Source organism: Pogona vitticeps, chromosome 6 (assembly GCF_051106095.1).
Source record: "Pogona vitticeps strain Pit_001003342236 chromosome 6, PviZW2.1, whole genome shotgun sequence".
Classification (NCBI taxonomy): domain Eukaryota; kingdom Metazoa; phylum Chordata; class Lepidosauria; order Squamata; family Agamidae; genus Pogona; species Pogona vitticeps.
The window spans coordinates 58,862,830-58,885,422 of NC_135788.1; the positions used below are offsets into that span (position 1 = coordinate 58,862,830).

At 42.0% G+C, this 22,593-nt stretch overlaps 1 protein-coding gene and 1 pseudogene across 3 annotated transcripts in view; both read right to left on the reverse strand.

Annotated features, from left to right (window-relative positions):
* Positions 1–22,593, reverse strand: part of CNTNAP2 (contactin associated protein 2) — a 2,051,986-nt gene that overhangs the window by 1,838,714 nt on the left and 190,679 nt on the right. The gene's annotated exons all lie outside the window — the stretch shown is intronic.
* Positions 19,525–19,679, reverse strand: LOC140701535 (U1 spliceosomal RNA; annotated as a pseudogene).

The window sequence follows — 22,593 nt, forward strand, 5'->3', positions numbered from 1 at the left end:
CAAATCACCAGTACAAACAAGAAGCCCTGTAATCATGCTCAGAATGTAGGAAGAAACTTTTTTTTCCATCCTGAACTTGTGTGCAGCTGTTAGGATTTCAATGGAATTTTCTGACAGTAACTGTGCTTAAGATCTCAGCCTTGCACCTCTTGACTCCAGCCCTCATTGAACATGTTGCTCTGCCCCTTGTGAGGCTCCCATCTTTCTGTGACTCCCTCTCATCCCATCACATTGACTGTCCATTTCAATTTCATCTGAAAACCTTAGTGATCCCTTTTATCATGTGTTCTGCACTAAATCACTGTCATTCTCTGCCTTAGCCTTCCATTATCCAATCAATGAAACTAGTCAGCAGGATGACTTACTTGCACTTTTGTGGCTTTTAAAGTTCATCTCCCCTCCCCCCAACTCCACACTGACTTCTGCTTGTACTTTCTTTTTCCTGCATGTGCTAGTTACCTTGCCTAGATATTCATCATTATCTATCCATCCCAAGGCTTTCTGAAGAGTTATTTTTAATGCCCAATGTGAAGCAAGCAGGGAAGAGGGAAAATGGGTCTATTATATCATCTTCCCATGTGAGCTTGGGCTAATTTACTCAGGCTTTTTTCTCCTTGAACAATGCTGGAAGATGTAGCATTCCGCCTCTATTATATGGAGGTTTTTGCTTTCCTATTCACTTAGATCCAACACTCCTACTCTTCTCTGTTTTGTGCCATAAATATTCCATTCAAAGATGAACTGCTTGTGAGGTGAATACCTTACAAGGATTTTTTGTGCAATGTCATATTCCTACTTTGGGTACCAAATTCTATTTACATAAACTCTGAAGCAAGTTTAAAAGGAAGGTGTAATCAATCCTGCATCCCACATCCCAGTTAATTTTCCTATCATGATCTTTCTCATAGTCTGCAATTGCCACATATCTTTGGTTAATTTACTTACACTGGAGTACACCAACATTAAGATGAGTTATCCACTGTCACTGAAACATTTTATACCAGATCCAGTAAAAAGGGTGCTTTCTGTTGCAGATTGCATGCCTGAACATGTATGTGGGATGGAAATAAAAGTTTGGCACATTTGTGCAGATCAGACCTATTCTACCATCCCACCCATATGTCCCTTTACATGTTTTTTCCCTGGAATGAAGACAATGGAAGCAGTCTACATCATGCTAGGAGGAGCAATAGGCAAGGGTAGAAATTTGCAGGGGAGGGGTGCTCCCTACACCCTCCAGTAAGGATTAGTTTCCAGCTCTATGCCCAGATTATTCAATGAGAACATATATATTTGTTTATTCGTTCATTAATTTAAAGTATTTAAATGCTACCATTCTCCTGAAGGATCCAAGAGAGCTTAAAGTATTTTTAAAAATGAAGTTAAAAGCCAAGCGATAAATTATTGTAATATTGTTTAAAAATTAAACAAATATCATACTAAAATTCATAAGGATAATGTTAAGAAGTAAAACACAGAATAAAACGCTACTATAAAAATCCCCTTGGTCAACCAGCCATTTAAAGGAAAGCCTGCCTGAAGAGAAGTACGTGCGCGCGCGAACGGCGTCTGGTCGCGCCGTTGAGCTACGTGCGCCCCTTTTGCTCTCCCAGCCTGGGAAGACGCGGCCAACAGCAGGGGCCACATGATGTTAAGCCCGGGCCGTGACGCTATAAAAGAGCACCGGCCCGGGACGCCTTTCTCTTTCGCTTTTGGCAGCAGGAGATTGTGGATCATCTCTACGATGGCTGGCGACGGATGGTGGATTTCTATTAAGCATGGTTGGAAGGGAGTAGCCTTGAGCTCCCTCCCAGTTTATTGCTTGGTTTGCAGCCCCAGCTGGGGCTTTATTTGTTTAACTTTTACTGCAGCCGAGGTCGGGCAGAGTGGATTCGGAGGGGGAGGTTGGGAGTGTAGCGCCCGCCTGCGTGCCTGCTCAGCGCTACCCTACCATCAGCTGTTAGGCGCCCCCCCCCAGTGGCTCTCCGCTGGTGGTCCCTCAAGGAGGCTACAACGCCCTGGCTAACCACTTTTCCCCTTTTACTGTGAGAGGTGGACAGGATCGAACATTGAGGGGAAGCAGATTGTAGGTGAGGAGCGAGAGGGAGAGTCATCAGCTGAGCCACCTCTCCTTTGCATAGCTACAAGAGCAGGAGATTGTTTAGCTGCCGGCGCTTTTCCTCCGTTTAGGCTGGGTTAGTGGAATTAAAAATACATATATATATATATATATATATATATATATATATATATATATATATATATATATATATATAGCATTAGTGGAGTGTCAAAGCTTGGGAGGGGTAGGTTGAAGGGGAAAGCGCGCGGGCGAGCGCGCCTTGCCATTTTTTACACGGCGATTGGTTCCCTCCCCCCCCCCGATTATCAGCTGTTTAGCACCCCCTCACCCTCTCCGTGCTTAACTTCAAGGGAGAGGCAGGAAAGGAGCGGAGAGGGTGATCGGGGATGAGATAAAGAAGAGTCCAGTCGCCTTTAGAGTGGATTAGGCGAAAACGGAGGGTTATTAAAGCTGCAGGGTGCATGTATTTAAAGGGTATTGTTATTCTTTAACCAGCACAGGGCTGCTAATTTTTAAGTTTGTGGTAGTTGGAGTGGTTTGTTTTGGGGGCTGTTTGTAACTGTGGAATCCCCCCTATCTTGTAGGGGTGGTTCTTGCCCTGCCACCCCCCCCCCCGCGTATTGCATTTAGAACTGCATTTACAGTGGGTTGTGGGGTGATTTCATTGTATAGCAACACAGCCTGGTCTTGCCCCGGCAGCCATTTGGTTTGCCAAGGCATCTAATTAAAAAAAAAAAAAAAGTTCTGGAGCTTAAGTGGGATTGTTTGTAGCATTTCAGGCAGCAGCAGGAATAGCTCTGTGGGGAAAAGCACCCTGTTTGAGTTCCAGAGGTGGTTGGTTCAAGTCCCTGCCGAGGAACAACTCATTTATAAAAGTTTGTTGTACAGGCATATATTAAATGCAGGATTCTATATATATATTTTAGGGATTTTATAAAGGGATACACACTCCTTAAGATAGCCTGGACCCAGGCTAGAATATGTAATAATATCATTAATAATATATATATAGCAATACTATTTACAGTTTGCAAGTTGCTAATTTGAATTGCCTGTACTGTATAAAGAAAGCTTAAATTCATCATAATAATTGAGGTACCCATTTGGGTGTGTTGTATCGGTAATCACCGGCAATTTTAATCGTCAAAAGTCATTTTGTATCAGCTGATTAGGTAATTCATCATAATACATTGTGGGAGGCAAAGTTGTTTATTATTGTTGTTGTTGTTGTTGTTGTTGTTATTATTATTATTATTATTATTATTATTTCTTTATATTTTTCTTGCCATTGGGGTTATCAGTAACAGATAAGGCCTCGAATATTAGTTTAATTAGCATTTACTCTCAACTGTCAATTAATAAATAGATACATAAGGAGCAGCAATTAATCATGGGATTAATTACGGAATGTTGACTATAATAGAACAGTTGACTTAGGGCACCTTGAACACCCTTGTTGGAGTTGGCCCTATGTTCTCGGAATGTTTTGGGATAGGAGTTGCACATACAGTGGACCCTTGACTGACAGACGGCTTGACTTACAGACTTTTTGAGTTACAGACTTCTCTGGCCGCAAAATTTAGGTTTGACTTGCAGACTGAGATTTGACTTACAGACCAAAAACAAAAACAAAAACAACAAAAAAAAACCCAAAACACAAAAAACCAAAATGGAACAAAAACGGCCTGTTACGGGATTAATCGGTTTTCAATGCACTGTAGGTCAATGGAGACTTGACTTACAGACTTTTTGACTTGAGAACCGCCTTCCAATACGGATTAAGTTCTCAAGTCAAGACCCCACTGTAGTTTCCACAGTTGGCACAAGGCCATGACACATAGATTAGACAGGGGAACTAAGAGCATCAAAAAGGTCAGACGTAAATCATTAGCACAGAAATTAACAGAGATTTATTACTCTTGAGCCTGCCCAGGTCTCGGACTGCGGTTAGGCGCGAGGAAGACATGGCATCTGCGACTCCAAGGGTTTATATTACAGAGAAACGACGTGCATCTGCCCCGGTAGCATCTGAGACAGCATTACTATATCAAGAATGGGCATGAGGAGGTCGGATTCAGCACCTTAACCTTGTGATGATTACTGGTAGGATGGGGATATCTTTATGCACGTACACCATTGCACCGGGAGCATAGACATTCAGTGGTTCTTTCTCCTCCTCAGAGAAAGATACCTTGACATTGCTCTTTGCGGGTGGTAAGGAATCTGATTGCCATGATGTGCTGAGGAGATGTCAGGCCTTGCAGAGAGTCTGTGCAGAATCAAAATGTGGATTGCGAGCTATGAAGCCACCACTGGCATGGCATTTTACTTCAGACTCCTGCAGGAGAAAGGTAGAGAACATGACAGCTGCATTGAATGCCAGGGGCTTGCTCTATTTGGTAGCCGCCCCACAAAATCAAGGAGAGGCCCAGCCAGTGCACCTACTGATTGATTAGGATGGCGCTCACCATTACAACGGTTTATATTGTGAACAACCCTACGTCGCAATCAGAGTGGGTGATGAGATTGGTTAGGGCCTTTACATTGCGGGCTTGGCAATTAATATTGGTGCAGGTCAGCTATGTGCTGGGCATTGACAACAAATGATTACCTCAAGGAAAGGGGATGGAGCCGGGTGATATTCAAGGAAGGTTATGGCTGGGCCTTCTATGCAAAACAAATGGGCAGGAGGATTTTCTCAAAAATTTCAGAATTGGGAGAATGCTGGAAGAATGGTCTAATGAGAAGGACCTGTGTAGGGGATGTTTGAGTCCCCATCGCTCCTGTTTGTTTGGAATGCACATGGGAGTAGTGGGTGGTCCTGTGTAGGAATGAATCAAAAGGGTTTTGTTACTGCAACTTCTCTAATGGCATTTTGATGCCCTTAATAATTAATGAGCTGTTTGATGGGGGTAAGGCTATCAAATCAAGGTCAGTGTTATAGGGTTAGGACATTAGACCCGTAGATGATAAGGTGGAGATTTAATTGGACGATCTAAGGCTGATTTAATGGGTAGAGGAAGGAGATTAAGTTGTGGGGCTATACAGCGTTGCTGGCATACACCAAATCCATGCTTAAAACGCATGTGCTGCTAGGCGAGGGTGAAGGCTAGAATATTCCCTTCAACACACATCAGTCCCTGACTAAGTATCAGTTTGGAAATTGACCAACTTAGTCTTAACTAGGGTAGGAACTTCAGGCCTACAGTTGGATACTTGTTTATAGAGGATAGGTGTAGGATCCACTGCAGTGGCCCAGAGGAGTAGAAATGTTAGGCTGGTGATCACCTGGACGTTGTACAAAGTACACTAGGGCCTTACCTAATATGTAGGTAGGGGCATGGCTTCTGTCTTTTCAGGTACCCTTGGGTACAGAAGGCATGGCAACTAGTGATCATTGTTCATAGTTATTTTCATAGGCAGAGCATTATGCTGCTGCATCCCCATGGGGGAACATTTTGGCTTAATGCCCAGGCACATATAACTTGGAAAGGGTGGAAAAGTAGGCAGTGGATCCAGCTAGGGGGGATGAGGGCATTTTGCCATTTACCACCAGATGTGCTTGAGGTTCACCCTCAAGGAAAGGAATGGTCTAGAATTTCAGGTAAGGTTTTGAATCTGGACATGCTGCATGACCTACAAAGCGGATCTTATGGCCCAATATTATTCCTCGATTAGCTGGGCAAGGTTGGGTGAGGACTGTTGCTGGTAACAAGGCCCGAGCGAGCTTTAACGAAAAAGGTGCAGTTCAGGGAAAGGGGACCCATGCCAATTAGAACTGGAACTTAAGAATGGGGGATTAGTAAATTACCAAAGGAGAGAGGGAGCAGAATACCTGATATTTGGGGATGCCTCAACAGTGGCTACCACGAGAGGTAATGCAGATCAAATTAAGCAGTTAGGATGTGGGTCAGCTGTTTGTTACCATAAATATATCAGACCACTACCTAACCTATGGCAGAGGCTGTTTATATCATTTCAGGTGGCGAGACCCGGCAGGGACGATACTTCGTGATTGGAGGCGCAGTTTCGTCCTTTCGGCGGCACATGGTGCTGCATCTTCCCCATGGGGGAATGATTTGGGGACTTGGTGCCCATGCATTTATGTCTTGGAATGGCATGCCTGGCATGAATTGGTTACAGCTTTGAGGAAGGACATCGTTGGAAAACGGGCCTCTGGGCATTTTGGTGGTACATTTGGTTGGCAATGGTTGGTACAGATTGCCAGAAAAGGCACTGATGTCTTGTTAAACACACACGCGCACACGCACACGCACACAAAACAAAACATGCGTGGTATGCAATGGTTACAATTTGGAAGGATGAGCTCTTTTGGAATACGCATCCAGACACCTTGGTGGTTCATTTGGGGCAATGACTTGCCCAGAGTGCCAGGAAAGGCACTGATATTAGATATTTTAAGGGACATGAACAGGCTACACACATTATATCCCGCCATGCGAATCTCCCGCCATGCGGATTGTTTAGTCAACAATTATACCGCGCTTAAATTGGTGTGGAGCACAACACATTGATAAGGTAAACAAGGCCCGTCGTCAGGTCAATAAGGAAGTTTTGTAGAGGCGTCAGCAAAGGCGGCCTCGGATCTGTGAATAATCATTGCAGAATCCAAATATCCAATCTGGAATATTTTCATGAAGGTGGAGCCCACCTGTCTGATGCAGGTTTGGACATTTTCTTGGAATACCTCTTCCTAAATACCAGTTTTGGAGATTAACTGACATGGAGCTGGAAAGAACAGGGATTAGGGATATGAGATTTGGTACCCATTCGTTCAGGATAGGGGCTGCTTCAACAGCAGCTGCAATGGGATACGATGTTGATAGGATTAAGCATCTAGGTAGGTGGTCATCCAAGTGTTACAGTAATTATATTAGACCACTACCTAACGTGTAGGCAATTTCTCTTTTGTTTTTCAGATGGCGAGATGCTGGAGGCTCGAAGGAACGTCGCGATTGTTGGCCATAGTTATGTATATTGGGCAGCGCATTATGCTGCATCTTCCCGATGGGGAAGTGATTTGGGGCTTGGTGCCCTGGCATCCATTTCTTGGAAGGGCATGCGTGGCATGCAATGGGTGCAATTTGGAAGAATGGCCTCTTTTGGAAACACACCTCCAGACATCTTGGTTGTACATTTGGGGGGCAATGATTTGCCCCAGTTGCCTGGAAAGGCTTTGATATTGGATATTTTAAGGGACCTGTGCAGACTACATGATCTATACCCCGCCATGCGGATAGTTTGGTCAACGTTCAAATTGGCGTGGGGCATGTAACATTGATAAAGTTAACAAGGCGCGTCGCCAGGTCAATAAGGAAATTTGTCGAGGTGTCAGCAAATGCGGCCTCGGATCTGTGGTTAATCATCACAGAATCAAAATATCCAATTTGGAATACCTTCGTGTTTATGGAGTCCACCTGTTGGAGGCAGGCTTGGACGTTTTCTTGGATGACATTAGAGGGGGCCTGCTGTTGGAACTTGGTTTGTCTGGTGGGTACATGGGACATAGCCGATGCTAGTCCTCATGCTTTGGCGGGTAGTGCGGGAATAACTGGTCACGGTGTCTCCCTTTGGTAATTATTAAAAATTAACAACGCCCCAGTCCTGACGGTTTCTGCGGATCGTGCGATTACAGGACCGAAGGCGACTGAGGTGCTTGCACACTTTCGAACCAAAGGTCATCAAATGCGATGGCTAGAGGTTCGGGGTGTTATTAGGCCTTAGAGGTTCCTTCTGTCATCGGATGGCTGGAACCTGGGGCCTGGGACTCGCCCATTGACTAATAAGGAACTATTTGGAGTTATTTCCCCGCACTACTGCAGGCCCCCTCAAGTTTGGAACTGGTTCTTTACTTGGTTGAATTAATTTAGCATTAATAAAGTGTGGCCCATATTTAAACCCAAGTTAGTTGTCTGCGTCGTTATTTCCGGGCTTGGGGAGCAAGTACGTGCGCGCGCGAACGGCGTCTGGTCGCGCCGTTGAGCTACGTGCGCCCCTTTTGCTCTCCCAGCCTGGGAAGACGCGGCCAACAGCAGGGGCCACATGATGTTAAGCCCGGGCCGTGACGCTATAAAAGAGCACCGGCCCGGGACGCCTTTCGCTTTTGGCACCCACCCGCCCACCCCTTTTTCTAGTGTGATTTTGGTCGCCTGTTTTTTGGGGCCGGATAGGAATTTTTGACCTCTATCCTGATTGGCTGGTGGATGGGGGGATTTTTCGCCTATCCCACACTGGAAAGGGGTTTTTTGTTTGGGCAAATTTTGATGGTGGATCTTTATAATCGGTCACACGGTCGGGTAGTGCGGGAATAACTGGTCACGGTGTCTCCCTTTGGTAATTATTAAAAATTAACAACGCCCCAGTCCTGACGGTTTCTGCGGATCGTGCGATTACAGGACCGAAGGCGACTGAGGTGCTTGCACACTTTCGAACCAAAGGTCATCAAATGCGATGGCTAGAGGTTCGGGGTGTTATTAGGCCTTAGAGGTTCCTTCTGTCATCGGATGGCTGGAACCTGGGGCCTGGGACTCGCCCATTGACTAATAAGGAACTATTTGGAGTTATTTCCCCGCACTACTGCAGGCCCCCTCAAGTTTGGAACTGGTTCTTTACTTGGTTGAATTAATTTAGCATTAATAAAGTGTGGCCCATATTTAAACCCAAGTTAGTTGTCTGCGTCGTTATTTCCGGGCTTGGGGAGCAAAGGTATTTGTCTGCTTGAGGAAGTACAGCAGAGATGGCACCAGCTTGGCTTCCTGTCGGAGAGAGCGCCATAGTTTGGGAAAAGCAACAGAGATGCCCCTGTGACGGTGGTGGGACTGAGAGAAAGGTATCTCCTAATGATCTTAATACGTGGATAGATCATAAAGTTTTCATATGATCTTTTAGATAGCTTGGACCCAAGCTGCTTAGAACTTTATAGGTTAAAATCAGCACTTTGAATTGTGCCCAATGATGGATCAGCAGCCAGTGAAGCTGCTCTAATAGAGTAGTGACAGTGGACGCTCGACTTACGCAGGGCTCCACTTACGAAATTTTCAAGCTACGGACTTCTCCAGCCGCAAAATTTGCCTTCAACTTGTGGCCGGAGACTTGACCTATGGACCAGAAGGGGAAGGAGGGGAAAGCACGAAATCCAAATTTGGTGCTTTCCCCGCCCCCTTCCAGTCCGTAGGCCACCGATCGTGCCTCCAGATGCCTTCCAGGGCTTCTCCACCACCATGGGAAGCATCTCGGAGGTCCCCACCACCACTCACCATGCTTTGGAGGCACAATCGACAGCAGGGGGGACCTCCAAGATGCCTCCCATGGTGGTGGAGAAGCCCTGGAAGGCATCTGGAGGTCCCCCTCCCTCCTTTCTTCCCCACCAGAGCCTTGCCTTGCCTCAGGTAGCCTGGCTGCCTCTTTGGAACTTTGCGATCGCCTCGCGCCACCCACTGCCAACTTTTCTGTGGTGTGGCAACAGCTTCACCTACTTCTCCTGCCTTGGCTCCTCAAGGTTGCAGCCACCACTGTCGCGGTGGTGGTGGAGGCAAGGTGAGAAACCGGCGGAAGGGCGACGGGGCACCACGTGGGGAGATGCGGCTGGGAGCAGCACCGTGATCCGAACGTGGGACCCCAGCAGCTGCGGTGGCAGGTGTAAGCAGCCCCTTATCTCCAAAGAGATTTACGGGGGTGCCGGAGACTGGGATGAGTCCGAAATGCAGACAAACTTCTGACTGCTGAGCAGAGCCCTTAGGTCTCAGCAAGGTCCTGTCTAACACTTCTTCCTCAAACGCCAATCTCCTTTATTAAGAAAAACAACACACACAGACAAATCCATGAGTTATACTCAGAATAATCTGGCTCTAAATCTTTGGTAGCAAACACACATGGCCAATTAGACATTCAGCTAGTCTGTACAAGAACCAATGAATGAAGATCAAATCATTACTGCTTTATTGAAATGAATTGCTTTAGAAAAGGTTTCAGTTGATGGTAAAATAGTTCAGTAGGTACATTTTCATATCAAGACAAACGGAACACCCCCCTCCCCACTCCAGCTATAAAAATAAAGAAATGGAATTATGCTAACTAATAAAAAGCATAACACAGTCCATCTCACATGTCTTGGGTCTCCACAGGCTGACGCTAGATGAAATCCAGTTGACTTCCATCAGTCCATGGTAGGAAAAATAGTCCATAGCAAAGTTATAATCCATTATGGGAAAAAGCACGTGTCTGACCTTTCTCAGTCCAACTCCATCTTTTTCCAACTTCTTACCAACTTCCTTCTTCTTCCCAGAATTCTTCATAAGGAACACCCCCTCCTGGGTCTTGTTGTCCCACCTAACTTTCTCATGAGAGCTTGAGAGTTGTTATCATGTTTTGTGGCAGAATTATTTTGACTACGAAAGTCTCTGCTCTCTGCTCATCTTAGCAACGAGATAACCAGAGAGCGAAGCTTCTCTGAAACAGCATGAAAAACTTTCCTACTACAGAGCAGACTTTAAATCAAGATGGATGCTGTCAAGACAATATTATGACTACAAAACCCATTCTAGCATCACATAAAAACACAAATCATCACAGCAGGTTGCTTCTCTGCTGTCAGCAGCTGCCACCAAAACAAGGCAAGACAGACATCACTGCAGTGAAGTCGATGGATGGGAAGTCCCTGCTACTCTTCCTCCTCCTCTAGCTGTGCCTGGGGATCCCACATGGCTCTCCCCCTCCCCACTTTGCCTTTGTCTGTGGTGCTATGAGGAGGCGAGTCGATCTCCCTGCCTGATCAAGAGCTCGCCTTTGCTCGCTGCCTCCCGATTTGGCAGCCTTCCTCTGCATTTGGGACCCTGAAGGCATCCCCTTTCTCCCTTTATACCTCGGGTGGGGGGAAAACCCACCTCGATGGTGGGGCTGAAGTGTACTCCCTGGGAAGCTCCAGAGGGGAACCTCTAGATGCCTTCCAGGGGTTCTTCGATGCAATGGGAGGCCTCTCGGAGGTCCCCCACCTCTGCCAATCATGCTGTTAAGGATTACAGGGTTTTCAATGCAGTGGTCCTCACTGACCAGATAGGCGGGGTATAAATTAAACAAACAAACAAACAAACAAACAAATAAACAAATAAATAAATAAATAATTCCTATGGGAAATGGACCCTCGACCTACGGACTTTTTGACCTTCATTCACCATTCCAATACAGATTAATTCCGTAATTCGAGGGTCCACTGAATATATTCCCTGTAACCAGCCCCAGTTAACTATCTGGCTGTGGTATTTTGGACCCACTGGAGTTTTTTAAACACTTTCCACATGGTGAATAAATTCTAAACTCGGAACAGTGATATCATTTGCCAAGTGGAGAGATCCAAAAATCCTTTCAGAAGACCAAACAAGTTCAGCATTGTTCATTTGACTTCTTTATAGATGTCAAGAGATTCTTTATTCTCATGAAGGTCTAATGTTGTGCAGCAGAGCAAATCAACATTCCACAAGGCAATTCTAACGATAGGAGCAGCTCAAACAAAAACACTATTTAAAACACTTTTAAACTGGGCTTCAGAACATTTTTCCCAGTGATATTGTTTTTTTCCAGTCAGTTCTGTATTCCCATTATACGGGATAGGTAGGATATCCCCAGATTACAGTGGTATCTCTACTTACAAAGTTAATCCATTCTGGAATGGTGGCTGTAAATTGAAACGTTTGTAAGTAGAAGCACCATTTCCCATAGGAATGCACTGAAAACCGATTAATCCATTCCGGCTGAAGAAAAAAACACCCCACTCCAAGCCCCCAGGGCTGCAAAAAACAAAACGCCGCAAGCACTGCGTTGTGGCAGAGAAAGGCGGCAATTGGGGCAAGTCCCAGGAAAACCTCCCATGGCAGTGGAGAAGCCACACAGCGGGGGAGAAACACAGTGCTTGCGGCGAATCCTGGGAAAGCCAGCGGCAGCAGCACTGGAAGCCCAGGAGGCTGAGCCCAGCCAGGATGGTCCAGCGACTCACCTCCCAGTGGTGGTAGCAGCAGCGCTGGAAGCCCGGGAGGCTGAGCCTCCCTTTTCTTAACTGTTGGGGCAAAAGAGCTACAAAAAGCAGCCTGTTCACCACCAACGATTTGAATTTCCCACCGTTTTCCCCTGCCTTTTTCGTTCGTATCTTGAAGCTCTGGACACAAGTAGAAGCAAATTTTTGTAGCTGGAGCTGCTCGTAAATTGGATTGTTCGTAGGTAGGGACGTTCATAAGTAGAGGTTCCACTGTATTCATTTTTGCTCCAGTGAGAGTTCCTGGGTGACTTAACATGCATTTGTTTGCCTTTCTGGTGATCCTTGGTATTTGCAAAGTTCTCCTCCAACACCACATTTCAGATGAGTTGATTTCCACCCCTCTTTCTACACTTTCCATCTTTTACATAGTATGGATGACATTGACCTTGATTTCTTATTACAATCTTTATTAACTCCTAGTCCCATTTTTTAAATTTCAGAAGGCAGAGATCTTATTTATTTATTTAATTATTTATTTATCTTTATGAAAACATGCAGGCAACATGTTTGTAGAACAAGGGTTTGTAAATCAAAAGATTACTTTCTACTGTGCTTTCTCTGGAGCAGGTATTGTGTAGTGTATACACATCCATTCTAAAAAATTGGGAAATTCAGTTCTTCAAAAAACCTCCGGTTTATGAATGTGAGATATTGTATTTCTGTATCCACAATTCAAAACCTTGAGAAGTGGCCCAATATTTCTGCACAATATTGTGCCCACATTGCCAGAAGGAAAAAGGATGTCAAACTTTATATAGCAAAAGATCAGCCTGATGTTGACAACAGTCAAGATGCCTTACAGGATACTCTCATGTCCTCTCTATCATTCACAAAGGGACACCAAGCAGGGGAAAATACCAGAATCTGATTTATATTGCATGACTATGATCCCACTCTTCATTCTGCCAAATTCCAAGGTTTGTCAACATGTTGCATTCTTTCATTTTTATTTTTTATTTTTGGTCTGTGATTCTTGGTTGGCTTGCTTCTTACTGATTATTATGAATGTGGTTTTCTTAACATTTAGTCTTAAAGCACAGACTGTAATTTGACTTTAATCCAAGGGTGGCAATTATCCAGACCTTAAGTGTCCCAGGGATATCATCCTCCTTAGTTTTTTTTTTAAAAATATATAAATATATATATAGGCCACTAGTGCATGCAATTACTTTTTTTTGTTAAACCCATTTTTTCAGTTAACAAGCATCGACTCTGCTAAATAATTTGAAAAATGCCCCTCAGCCATGCCTTACTGAGTGACCTGTGCATATCATCAAAACTGAAACCTAGTAATACCTTGGTAATACATTGGCTATAATTGATAACTTTTCATTTGAATCAGAAAGTGCTTCTTTAAATGAGTTCTTGGAGTGCAAATTGAAAAGGAGCATCCACTGTGATAGTTCAGGTATCCAAAATATATCAGAAAAAAACTGGTCTATCAGACTACAGTATGAGAGTGTCTAGACCATAGGTTCCCAAAGTGGTCTATATGGACCCCCAGGGTCGATTTTGACTTGCAGGGGGTCCACATCAGAGAGAGAAAAAACTGGGGATGCACGAGATGTAAATGGGGGTCTACATGAGCAGACCTGTTTGATTCATAATTGACAACTAGGAGTTTTAGAGACGTTTAGTTCCTTTCTGAGTTTTGAGAAGAAAAATGGCTTAAAATACGTTCAAAATATAGATAGAAAATAGGTAAAAGTCAAGTGAATCAAAATCATCTTCTTTAGGAGTGCCTAAGAAAAGTAAGTACAAAATTGTATACATATTTTGTAGTCGTTATGATTGCATAGGGGTCTATGGAAAACAAATAAGTCGGCAAGTGGTCTACGGGGCAAAAAAAATTGGGAACCTATGGTCTAGACCAGTGGTTCTTAACGTTTGTTACTCGGATGTTTTTGAACTGCAACTCCCAGAAACCCCAGCCAGCACAGTTGGTGGTGAAGGCTTCTGGGAGTTACAGTCCAAAACTCCTGAGTAACCCAAGGTTAAGAACCAGTGGTCTAGACAGAAGATTTTGACCACAGTTCTTCCAAAAAAAAATTATTCTGTGTTCCTAAACCAACACAGACGTCTTTTTCAATGCATTTAACTAACAAATTACATTAGGTACCAAACAAAGTACAGTACCTAAATAAATTCACCTAAGATTTGACAGTATCTCACCAATGTTAGGGCATGTCCAGATAGGGGAATTCACAGTGGTCTGGTTTGCACTTAAATGATTCTTATCTTTAGTGTGATGCATTTTATCTCTCCTTCCAGTCATACTGTTTTCCTTCCATTCACATTGATCAACGTTTTTTTCCTCTCATAAGAAGTGTCCAGCCAAGTCTTTAGATTGCTACAATTTGTCTCCCTTTTGATTAACGACACTCCTCTTTCTGCCCCATTGGCTTGTCACTCAGTGGGACATGAATGACAAGCTATTTTCTCAGGGCTTACATCCAGCAGGCTATGGCAACTTCCCTTTTCTTTTCCTTTGTTAAATAAAGTGACATAGTGAAAAAGAAATGCATCTACCTGGCATAGTACACATCATACCTACGATACTGCCAATGTATCTTGTTTATCTGGAATAACACTACATCAATGGGATATATATTCAAAAAATTAAAATGATAGAGTAGATGAAAATAGAGGAGGGGGGAGTTCTCAATCTTCCCTTTGAATGAAACAGCCCACCCAATACATCACAGGGTTGTCACCTCAGAAAATACCACCCACAGCTCTATTTTGGTGTAGACTAACCATTCACATGGGAGACAGAATGCACTTGTTAGGAGTACTCCAAATTGTGCAAAAAAGGGGAAAAAGTGAGGCAGTTCTAGGAGTGGAATTGATAAGTCAAAGCCATAATCTGATTAAAATCAAGCATCATAAAAAGCAATCCAAATTGTGAGGTATATGCCATTCTAGATGTGCTCTTAGATGGAAAGAGCAGACATTTCAGAACAATCTCACACAAATTATATTTTAAAACTAAAGGTAAGACAAACATGGTTGTTTTCAAAGAGCAGTTCACTTGGTTCAGACATTTCAATTTCCTCATGCACATTCACATCCATACAGGGAACGGGCAACTTGGTAATACTAGGGATGTGAATGTCACAGCCGCAGTCTCTCAGCAAGAAACCAAGGAGAAACAATCCTTTCTTCTCTTCATAGTAAGTTTCTTTCTTTCTTTCTTTCTTTCTTTCCAAGTTTTGTCAGATGTCTGAATTATTTCATAGTCATATTTTTCTGAAAGAAACATCCCTCTGTGGAAGAAACAACCCTCTGTGCAGAATTATTACACTGCTTGAGCAAAATGGCAACACATTTAGCTGTTTCTTGTGAAAAAGTAAAAATTGAAAACAATAACAATAGTAATCAGTAAAAATTAGAAATGGATCTTGGCTTCATGGGGAACCAAAAAATCTCTCTGGTGCAGTACTAAGTGTTAATTGGAATTAGCTACATGGTGGAAATGGGAAAAAAGAATGTACTGGTATTCCTAGTACAGGATTGCCCCAGCAGAATATGAATTTCTTTTCTATTGGTAATTAACAATTGTCACTGCAATAGATATTAATGGAACTGCATGCCTTTTATTTTGTATTATTTTGTAATTTTTCTTAGTTAAAAGTAAGTAACCTTCTGTGAACAGATCAAGGTTTTTTATTAACCTACATTTCCAACCTGCATTATTGAATTTTAGAAAGTCAGAGTGGGACATTCAGCATTACAGTGCATTCTTGTACATATCTACTCTAGAATTAAGCCTCAGTGAGCTTACTCAGTATAAGTACATGCAAGAATATACAGTAGTCTTACTTTTATTGTAGTTTCTATAAAGCACCCCAAAAGGAAAAGCATGGCCAAGCAATGTCTTGTCTCAAGGGTTTATTTTCAGTCTCACTGGGAACTATATTTGACCATCTTTATTTTATGTTTGGTCAAAAATGGTTTCTAGTGAAAAATGAAAATCTAAAATAAGTCATATTGGAATTGAAAACTGAAGCTGATTTAAAGGCTTGATTATTCTATCCTGATTATCAAGCTAATTTGGTGTGGGCTGGATAAATCAAGTGTCAGGTGAATACACAGTTGGCTACAGAATCATACTCAGAGGGTTATGATAAATGGGTCCTTCTCCAACTAGGAGGATGTAACAAGTGGGTATCCCAAGGCTCAGTCCTGCGTCTGGTGCTCTTCAACATTTGTATTAATGACTTGGATGAGAGAGTGCAGGGAATGCTTGTCAAATTTGCAGATGACACAAAATTGGGTGGAATAGCTTATACCCTGGAAGAAACAATACTACAAATGAGAAGGATCTTGGAATTGTCATAGATCACAAGCTTAATATGAGCCAACAGTGTGATGTGGCTACAAAAAAGGCAAATGCTATTTTAGGATGCATTAACTGAAGTAGTTTATAGTTTCCAAATCTTGCAAGGTGCTAGTTCCCCTCTCTTCAGCATGGACTAGGCCTCACTTTGAGTACTGTGGCCAGTTCTGAACACCACACTTCAAGAAGCATGCTGACAAATTGGAACAAGTTCAGAGGAGGGCAACAATTACGACCATGGGGGTGGAAACTAAGCCCTATGAGGAAAGACTGAAATAATTGGGTATGTTTAGCCTTGAGAAGAAGACAGAGGGGTGATATGATAACACTTTTCAAAGACTTGAAAGGCTATCATACAGAGGAGAGGTAGGATCTGTTCTCGATCATCCCAGAGTTCAAGACATGCAACAATGGGTTCAAGTTAAAGGAAGCTAGATTTTGGTTGAATATCAGGGAAAACTTCCTAACTGTTAGAGTAGTAAGACAGTGGAACCAATTACCTTGAGAAGTGGTGAGTGCTCCAACACTGGAGACATTCAAGAGAAATGCGGACCACCTGGCAGATATCCTTTGATTTGTAGTCCTGCATCAAGGAAGTGGTTGGACTTGATGGCCTTATTGGCCCCTTCCAACTTCACTGTTCTATGATTCTATGATTCTGATTCTATTATTCAAGACTTACATATCAGTATTGTTCAGTTTTAATGAGCAAGTTCAGTTAGGCTGAAAATTACAGGCAGACATTTTTAAGATAATGTTTTGTTACTTTTAAGATTTTATAAATTAGCTTTTATATCAAAAGTTCTCTCACACTTTCTTCAATATCTCTATCTTGAGATTTTTATAATAAATAAACTTTTTTAAAGTTAAGTAGATGTCAACATTGGATTAAAAAATCTTCAGCATGGACTCCTATAGATGTTTTGTTAAAACAGTAAGTTCCTCTGCATTGAATAGTGATTTTTCCAAACTGAGGCTGCATCTACACAAGGAAATACTATAGGATCTGCTGTGGAAAACATGTGTTTGAATTTTTAAAAAATGATAACAGGGCGTGGTCTGCAAGCCAATGAAGATGGCTGCATAGAGGATCAGCTCCACTCAAAGCCCTGAGAAAATAAACAATTAAGCGTGAACTTTTACAAACTGAGAGTTAAAACATTCTAAGCTGCCTAGATATGGGGAAGACAAAAAAGAAGATATCAAAGGGACTCCCTGTTGAAGCCATAGTCTCCTCAGATGAAGATGAAAAGCTATCCGGCTCATTGGGTTCCAAGAACAAAAGCGAGGTGACCGATAAGGCGAAGGGACGAGGGCGAGAAAAAACTAATAAAGATAAGGATGAGATGAGGAAGCTAATGAAACAATTAAGAAAAGATTTACAAAGCGATATGAAGGGGGTAATTGCACTTCTAGAACGAACTTTAATGGAGGTGAAGTCAAATATTAGCAAAATACAACAAACAGCAGACACAGCATTTGAGCTGCCACAGAATCTGCAAACAAAAAATGTATTGGAAAGCCAGATGCAGCAATTAACAGACGAACTCACAGAGCAGGAAAATCGAGGGAGACACTATAATATCTATCTGAGACATTTTAAGGAATCTAAGACAGGAGGGGAGGATTTAAAACAAATAATCTTAAAATGGATACAAGAACTTTGCCTGGACCTCGAAATCACTCCTAAGGATTTCGATATAGTTCATTGGGTCGGGAGAAGATTAAAGAACTGGAGAAGAGACACACTGGTGAGATTTGTCTCATTTACAATACAGACAGATGTATTCTGTACTTTGAACAAATTACAGGAGTTAACATATGAAGGAGAAAAAGTGGAACTTTTTCAAGATCTTGCTGCAGAGACTATCTAAACATAAACAAAGGAGGAGTTACACACAAGTTCTTCAGGAGAGGAAAATAATCTACAAATGGCTTTATCCATTTGGACTATCATTTATGATGGGAAATAAACAGAGAACGGCAACAACTAGAGAGGAACTGCAGCATCTTTTTGAAGATTTAAATATTTCCTTTCGAGGAGAACAGGCTATAGACGAAAAGAGAAATCAAGCATATCACACAGAAAGAATGCAGCTGCGGTGGAAGATAAATAAGAAATGAGATATACAGCTGTACCTTCAAGGTCATAAAGGGGAGTTCATCTGTTACTGAAGATAATTAGGTTGCTCCCAGTACTTAATAATAGCTGGAAGGACTTTTATATATATAGACTTCTAGCTATCATTAAACTCCAAAAAGAGCCTCGTGGCGCAGTGGTTAAAATGCTGTAGTGCAGCTAAAACTGTGCTCACGACCTGGGGTTCAAATCCCAGGTAGCTGGCTCAAAGTTGACTCAGCCTTCCATCCTTCCGAGGTCGGTAAAATGAGTACCCAGCTTGCTGGGGGGGGCAATGTGTAGCCTGTATAATTAAAAATTGTAAACCGCCCGGAGAGTGCTTGTAGTGCTATGGGGCGGTATATAAGTCCAATAAATAAATAAATAAATAAATAAAACATTTAAAAACATAAAAGAAGTTAGTTTATTGTATTGTTATAGTTCACGTTTATATGATGGTAAAATAATATAAAATACCATTTAAGATATACATGATAGAAAGAAACCTTAGAATTTTTAGATAACAACCACATATATTCAAGAATGTTTAGAATATATGTTTAGAACACTTTAATGTAATGATAAATAAGAGATACAATATTTACAAAAAAACATAGATACCGTATTTTTCGCTCCATAAGACGCACTTTTTCTCTCCAAAAAGGTGGGAGGGAAAGTACATGCGTCTTATGGAGTGAATGCAATAACCCAGGGTTCAGCCACCACCACCCAAAAGCCTCCCACTGCCATGCCAGGAGGCCTCTGAACTGGCAGCAGAGACTGCTTGCTGTTCAGACCTCAGCATTCTGCACTGCTGGCTTTCCAATATCTGCTCCCTGCAGCTCAACTGGAAAACCAGCAAGGCAAACAGGCCTGTGGCAGCAAGCAATGCAAACAGCCAAGGACCAAAGGAGAAGGAATGATTCTATAAAAACCAGGGGAAACCAGAAACACAGTCCCCCATTTAGGCAGTTGATTTTCCCACATTTGGGGAAATCACAGGGGTCAGCTCATCTGAAGTGCAATAGATAAGCCTTACCCTGGCAAAACCACTCTTACAAGAATAGTATCTTCCCTGCCAGGTCTGAGTTTGAATGGCCCCTAAGCCTCCTGGCCCTTTGTGTGCCCTGCCCTCAAAAGGCATGGTGACTGCCTGGCTGCACCTCCTGATCAGAACAGGGTTGCACAGCCCCAGTGCTGAAAGAGGCCAGGAGAGCTCCTCAGTGTTTTGGGGTGCCCCACAGGACCCCCATCAGGGGCTAGATGTTCCTCCCACAATCCTCCAGTGCACATATATTAGCATACCTAATATGTGGGGAAGGCGGGGAAAGCAGGGGAAATAGAAACTTTCAGTTAGTGAAGAGGCTGCTTGTCTGCTTCCTTGCTAGTCCAAGCAGTTAGAGAGCTGCTTGTTTTTCTTTAAAAGCTTCTTGTTTTGAGTTAAACCCTGTTTGGATTAAAAGGTGTTCCGTTTGAGTTGAAACCTGCTTGCCTGGGAAGCGGCTGATCAGCTGTTAGGTGGGGAAAGGGCAGGAACGGAGAAGAGCACAAAATGGCTGCCGTCTACAGGCTGCCTGCTGGCATTTAGCTGTTTGGGGCTCTTTTTTGGCTGTTCTGGGGTCTACAAGAGCCAGGCTCAGTCTACAGTACCTGGTAAGTGAATTTCTTTCAGGTTTTTTAAAGTTTCTGACCTTTTTCAATGTATTTCTATGGGAAATTTGGATTCAACTGGCAAACTTTTCAACTAGTTCTGGGCATCTAATAGAGAATGTATTTCCAAAGGGTGTTGCAGCAAGGAAACTAACTGTGCCTCGTGACTTCTAACTGGATTACAGTACCTGCTTCCTGATTTCAGTTACTATAGTTTGTATTCAGTTTTTTTGGCTGGTCAAGAACATTGTTCCTGGCTTTGTGTGTTGTGCCTTGCATGCTATAAATGTTCAATTATGTCAGAAAATGGAGATTTGGTCTTATGCTGAGCATGTGCTACTGCTGGTGAATGGGATCAGGTTAAGCTTTGTGTTGCTGTTCTTTTGCATAACCTAAAGTAAATAAGGAAAACCAGCTGTTAAATAGTTTAATTCCACTATTTATCCTCCACACAACTAAAAGGGACCTCTCAATGCAGTGCCCAATCAGACAAACCATTTCTAATTTAATATAGGATTGAGCTGTAGATGGGCAGAGTTGCACAACAATCTCATCTGTCATTTCTATAAGCATGGGGAGGAGGTGGATGAAAGGAAATGTAAAATATAGGTAGCGTGGTATAGGTCTTATCACTGGCTGATAATGGTCTATATGTACTTGAATTAAATTTATGGTACATGAGTACACAAAGCTTTAAGTCTCTCCATTTGTTAATGACAGTGGTAATGGTTCTTAATGCCACTGTTGACTGCTGTTCACTTTACATGGTTCAAATGTTATTCTGTTATAGTGTATTAAATATTTTATTACATTATTTGGTTCAGAATATATTTTCCCTGTTTAACCCCTCTAAAAATTATGTGCGTCTTAAGATCCGGAGCGTCTTATGGAGCAAAAAATATGGTAATTTGTAATTTGTTATATTAATATAGGTATAGATTAAGAGGGTTAGAGCGGGCATGAGGAAAGAACTGATCTTTTACAGGGAATGTTAAGTTTTCTGGCTCCCTATAATTCCACAGAGCACAGCTCAAACATGAGCTGGGGACTTGTTCTCAATGACCATTGTTGGAATAGGGTGAGGGAGAGGGAGGGGGAAAGGGAGGGAGGGAAGTAGGTAAATTGGGTGACACTGAAAAGAACATTAGACGGAAGTAGACAATCTTTCTTAGTAAAATATGAATATAGACTGTATACCACAACATATATTAAATATATTAGACAAATACTGAAAAAGAATATATTTGTAAAGATAGCATATAAAATGTATGATCGTAATGTTAGATAATCTCCAAATCCTTTCTTATAATGTGAATGGGTTGGGGTCACCAGTGAAAAGATATAGAGTCATTAAGACTATTCAAAAATTAGGAGTAGATGTGTTGTTGTTACAGGAGACTCACCAAAATAAGAACAAGAAAGAGATAATTAAGCACCCAATGTTAGGTGAACAATATACTGCAAATGGAATGAATAAGGCTAGAGGGGTGGCAATAATCTTTATGAAGAACTCAAAATTTGAAGTGATTGATTATATGGGAGACCCTGAAGGAAGATATGTTATAGTAAAAGGAAAATTGGAAGACAAATTATTAACTATTGGTTCTTATTACGCCCCCAACATAGGTCAAGAAAATTTAATGCAGAACTTTTTAAGAAAAGTGAAAGAATTTGCCTGGGGAGAAATTATCCTAGGCGGAGACACAAATTGTATTTTAAACAAAATCGATACAACATCAAAAAATAGAAAGGTATCAAATGATGGTAATAAAATTAAGAAGCTAACAGAGAGATCAGGTTTAATTGATGGCTTGAGATAATTAAATCCTAAAGTGAGAGAATATACATATTTTTCTAAGAGATATTCTACCTATTCAAGAATTGATCACTTCCTTATATTAGAGACTTTGGTCCCGAATCTAAATACAATTTGCCCCTGAGATAGCCTCTGATCATGCACCATTAAAACTTTCTTAGGTCAATGAAGCAAAGAGTAAATCTAGAATTTGGAGATTGAGCTCTAATGTATGTTTAAATATAGAAATTATTGGAAAAATAAAGAAAGAAATTAAAAACTTCTATGAAATAAATGATACTGCAAAAATAAAATCAGCATTGCTATGGGATGCCCTAAAAGCCTACCTAAGAGGAATTTTTATTATGGAAACCTCTAGAATAAAGAAAGAATGATTAGAAAGTAAAATTAAAAAACTATCAGAACAACATAAACAACTAAGAACCAAGAACATACTTAATGAACTAACAAAAACTACAGTGGAGTTAGAAGCATTGGATATTGCAAAGGTTCAGTCTGCTATGAACTATTTAAAGAGAGAATATTATGAACATGGAAA